Below are 6000 nucleotides of genomic sequence, written 5' to 3' on the forward strand. Positions count from 1 at the left end.
CTGAATAACCAGTAAAGAATCAACAAACCACCATAAAGCATTCTCCTGTATTCTGATCACCTGATACGCCATCCTGTATAGTGTATACACCTTCAACGAGCCAGCATAATAGCCTCCCCAATACCTATAAGTTTGACAATGTATCGTATTTTTGAGTTTGCGGCTAAACTTTACCATTTCGGCAGCCCCGAGAATAATTTAGTCAGCGCTGCTGCCACCACATTGGGTTGGACTTGCTCTAGTCTAACCTTTGCTGTGACTGACCTGCAACCTCACCACAGGTCTCTGACAGATCCATAAAGAGGATGTAGTACCTGACAAATGACCAGTAAATGTGTGCACAAAAGATGACATCACAGGACCCGTGTAGGGAATCTGCCACAGATGCACAGTGGAGGATGGGATCTGTTTGATCCAATGCATCACAAGTAAAAGGCATTGCTGTACATTACTCACCACCCGAATAGAATCAGAAGGAGATGGTGGCTCACAGCAGGGACGGTGCCAGGCTAAGAAGTGTCACTTTAAAAAAGAGTATGCTTTGCTCAGGTGATGGATAGTGTTTTGTTTTGCATTTCATAGAGGGCCATCCATCAAAGCAGGGCCGGCCCGAGGTGATTTGGTGCCCTTGGCGAAAGTGTAGATTCCAGCCCCCCCTCCCCGCAGCAAAATAAATAAATAAATAGATGAAATACACACACACACATATATATATATATATATATATATATGTATATATATATTAGGGGTGGGATGATACGGGGGTAAACCACGATTCGATACTGTGACGATATTTGACTCACGAAGGCGATAATATCACGATACATGATATCTATGATTTTTGATATATTGAATTAATTTTTTTTTTAGCAATATATCACGATATGTGACTGAAAAAACAAACAAACAATGCCCATAAAAAGGAAAATGTCGAATTATGCATTTATTTAATGCCAAAACATGTACAATTCAAGTTCTGCATTGTACCTCACTGCCTATTAGCCTTTTTACTATAAACACTGTAAAGTGAGAGACAAATTAAAGCGCACACACATTTATAAAATAACACGGCACAACTGGACACATGACATCGATATCTATTGTCAGTGTATCGATAATTTATTGCAAAAGAGAGTGCAACAATATATTGTGATATCGATTTTTTTCCCACCCCAATATATATAAATAAATAAATATATATATATATATATATATATATATATATATATATATATATATATATACAATTATACACAATGAATTCCAAATCTTACAGACATCTACAAATAAAAATAAATAGCATAAGTACAATGCAATGCAACTGTTTCTTTATTATCTGGTTTATCTGTATGAAATCAAATTGCTGATAATTATCGGCCACCGATATTATCGCGCATCCCTAAAATGAATTGATTTCTAGCAATGATTGAGAGGGATTGTCACAAATTGTTGTCATATTTATTAATAAAAGAAATAGGATGAAATTCACCACACATGTTCAGGGAGCTCATGCAAGCCCCTGGTATTAATTTGGTTCCCCACATTCTAATGATTCTAATGTATTCAGATGCACCTGTTATTGGATAAAATTTTACAGCGCACAGCCGCACACTAGTTTTAGTGTTACTTTCTTTGGCACGTCACGCGTAAAGTTCGCTAGCAATACCGAAGCCATTCCAATGCTTCAGGTTGTTTCCATAACGACTAAAGGTGAACATGGTGCAAAGGCGGGGGTGGCAGATCTCCGGCAGTTACACAAGCAGGCTCACACACACACACACATCCTCTATAATTTACAAACACACAGCATCCATCCACCCACGCACTCATACGCCTACACTTGTTATTTTTCCTCCCCAGGTGTGTTTTGGAAGGTTCGGCAGGTGGTGCACGCTCCCCTGCGTCCGTCCTCAGAGGGGTTTTGCATTTACAAATAATCCCACGATGACGCCAAGTCAAAACAGTTGCAACAAAATAAAGACAGGATATTGATTTGACATTTGCCAGAGGGCTTACACGGTAGTATCGGTTGCCGTTTTTCTTATTTTATGTCTGAGTGTGGCCTTGGTCATGGGAGGAAGGTCTTTTGTGTGGCTTGCTTACTCGACCGTGATGTGTTTACTTGACTTCCTTCGTACGCCCCAGTGGCCTGGTACTGTTATGTCTCGGGGGGGGGGGGGGGGGGGGGTGCAAACTGTATCTTGAGAAGAACTGATAAGCAAAATGAGCAAGCCCCTTCTCACTTCTTGCTAATAAGCAGTGTGATCGTTTCACTAGCATACCATTTGTTTTCTCACATCCATCCATCTTTGATTCACTTTATGCGTATTGTGAGTGCTCAAGCTTGCGTTTAAGGCACTCAAAAGATATGCCGAGAATTGAGGGATAAACGTTTCAAAATAGGAACTGCTCTGTTCCAGTTTCCTGCGTGACAATATTAGGCGCTTTCACACCACAGGAACTTATGAAGGAACTTCCTTATGTTCCGGGGGAGTTTGTTCCAAAGTTTGCGTTCACACACAAAACCAGTTCCGGGTCTGGGGGGGTCGGAACGGTACTACCTAAGTTCCTAGGCCTGAGGAGGGTATTTGGGTGTACCCTGAACTACACAAGGTGGGGGCGTGTTGTGAAGTGTGTCATGATTGGTTGACAGGACGAGGAGGTGTGTTGTTTTGGATAGGTGAGTTTTTCGCGGTAAAGCCGCCATTTCTTTTTGACTATACACTGCTATAGAGCGCGACGGTTTTCCCCCCCAAAACGTTTTGGCAATGGAAGGATTTAAAAAAAAAACCGATAGGTGGACGGACGAAGAAGTGCAGGCTCTCGAGGAGACCCAACGACACTTTGAAAGTGCCACAAGAAACGATAAAGTCTCTTATCCAGAAAGAGCAGGATGGTGCGTGCGGCGACGCCGGTGAGATGGTTAAGTTGCCAGTTTTGGATGATTTTTAGCTGATGCTCAACACAGCAGCATGGGGCTGTAAATCTACGTTTTCTCAGGTGCAGTTTCTTCATTATGACACCGTCACAGAAGGGTGTCACCACATTACACCAGCACACATACACAGGCATAAAATATTAGCGGTGCCATTAACAGCCACGCACTCACTAGGGATGTCACAATACGGGCAATATCGTGATATCGTGATATTAAAACTGCCACAATATCGTCGTCGTCATGTTCACAATATTTAAAAGGAACACATCTGTTAAAAAAAAAGTCAGGTTGATTTCCATTTGTGCGGTTCTAGCACCCTCTAGTGGCTAGTTTAATAGTGCTATTTAATTTTCATGATGGATGTTTTGGCCTTCTGTGTTTAAAATCTATGCTAATTGTCAGATGAAGGGGAACCTAATTAGCCTGTGAAGCGATCAATGTGTGCTTGCATTAGCAAGTAAGTGCCTCAATATTGTTATTAGAGATTGTAGGCGGTTTATATGTATTACTGTTATGTACAAAAGAACAATAATGCGCTTTCTTTTAGTATGAGCTCTTTTTTTTCCAATATTGTGACCTTTTTTAAATATCGCCAACCCCCCACAATATCATGATAATTATCGTATTGTGACCTTCATATGGTGATAATATCGTATCGTGATGTTTGGATATCGTTACATCCCTACCACTCACACCAAGCACATCAGAGATCTTATCCTACATAAGCTCATCTCGCAACTCCCTCACTACTCGTAGCCAGGGACTGGGACTGGGATTCATTTTCAGATCTGGAGTTTCATGGCTCAGACCGGCCCACTTTAGTTTACGGTGTTTTAAAAGCAGGGTCTGTCGTTTTCATTCAAGAAAATGCACTTTTGAAATACAGGATGTACACACTTTAAAAGGTCGGGTACACCCTGGACGTTGTTCTGGACGGCGGCCATTTGCAGAGCACGCATAGTCAAAGAACAATTCATACTCACGCTCACAGCTATGGGCAATTTAGAATTTTAAGCAACAGTAATGTGCATCCTTTTTGTAATGCCGCAGTTAACCGAAATATCTGAAGAAAACCCACACGTGCAAGGGAAGAACATGCAAACTCCACACATGAGGGCCAAATTAATTACCAAAGACTAAAACGAAGGACATCTTTGCTATAATTATCGTTAGTTTTATTTTAGTTAGTTTGTAAACATAAAATGTAGTTTCAGTTAGTTTTCTTTAAAAAAAAAAAAATCTTCGTTTTTATTTTATTTCGTTAACGAAATTGTTTTTTGAATTTTAGTTTTTTCGTTAGTTTTAGTTAACTAATATAACCTTTAATAGCGCTCGTGTTTTTCGCCACCTTCGCTTCTTACTTTGTCCATCTCCAAATATTTTTGTTTTAATTTTGTTTGAACTGAGTCAAATGCCATTTTTAGCATATGTCGCGGGCCACTAAAAAAATGGACGGCGGGCCGCAAATGGCCCCCAGGCCGTAGTTTGGACACCCCTGATCTATACATTCTAGTCACAGTGCAGGAGATCCACACATGCAGATAATGTAAAATTGGCCGCTGCCAAGTGAAGACTTGGAGACCACCGCCAACCCTCGATTGTGTGTGTGTGAATGTGCCCTGTGTGCAAAATGTCTAGTGTTTGTTGTAGTTGTTTTTTATCACGATGAGCTTATGAACACAAACGAGGGGAAAATGAAAACTATCAATGTGCATCGTGATATGACATCACAAGGAAATTAGGAAAGCAAATAAAACAGCAAAATTGTTGCAACAAAGCCACAACAGGACCACCAACCCTGCCAGCAACTTTTCTGGCACAAATGAGGCCGGATCTAGGGGTGTGCTCAAAAAATCGATACGGCAATATATCGTTGCGGGCCTCATTACAATACACGTATCGATACGCAGGCGTGAGAATCGATATTGCTCAGTAACTTTAAATAGGCAGTTAACGTTTGCCTTTGCAGCTTGCATTGTACCTAAAAAATAAAAACCAGCAGCGTCTTTGAAATTAATTGCCTTCAATTAATGCAAAAAATAGGTCACCAGTGATTGGACACCGTATCTTGCGAAGATAAATGAAAACAAGGAACAATATCAACATTTATTTACTTATATACTAAACATGCCACATTTCTTAACACATTCACTGCCAGCCCAGCAAAAATGCATCATTTGACGTCTTTTTCCGTCAATGGCAATGAATGAGTTAATGTACCAATTTTCATATATTTTGTTTAAAAACGAAATAGAATTTGTTACATGAAAAAAATTCTGTTTTTGTTTCCCCAAATATTTCAAATAAGCAAATTTTAGAGCTGTAATTTTAATACTTTGATATTTTTGCTCCTATCGGCTCATGCCTATTAATAAATGTTCCCGGTGTGTCTGTAAAAAGTGCTCCTTGCTCTGCAGTGCGTGCACATTTAGACCAGGTGGTAAACCAGAAGAGCTACTAACAAAAATACTTTTGTCAGTAAGCATAACAAACATATCCTTTATGTATACATATGACTGTTATTATAAAATGCAAGAAAATTAATGCAATATATTAGGAAACGTATCGCCTCGAAGATCAAGTATTGGGATACATATGTATCGCGATACTAGGGGTGTTAAAAAAAAATCGATTCGGCGATATATCGCGATACTACATTGCGCGATTCTCGAATCGATTCAATAAAAAAAATCGTTATTTTTTTTTTTTTTTTTTTTTCAAGAGCTCAGAATTGTTCATTCGGTAGACTGATTCAACGTCTTATCATCATTGCCTTTTTTTTTTTTTTTGTGTGTGAATCGATTTTTAATCTTCCATTTTTAATGGAAAAATATTCAACAAAACGTCTGACTTCGGGTTAGGATTCACACCTTGAGCATGGAAGAATGTTATATGAACGGAACATTAAGCCTTAATATTTTATTTTAATGCTGTTCAAACATGAAACAGATTACAACCTCTATAAGACTGAAATTTCAGATAAATAAATAATACATTTTCATATAAATCTTACACTCTACAAGCTTACTGATTAGTATTTTCTAAATTTGAATAAAAAAAAT

Source organism: Festucalex cinctus, chromosome 2 (genome assembly GCF_051991245.1).
Source record: "Festucalex cinctus isolate MCC-2025b chromosome 2, RoL_Fcin_1.0, whole genome shotgun sequence".
Classification (NCBI taxonomy): domain Eukaryota; kingdom Metazoa; phylum Chordata; class Actinopteri; order Syngnathiformes; family Syngnathidae; genus Festucalex; species Festucalex cinctus.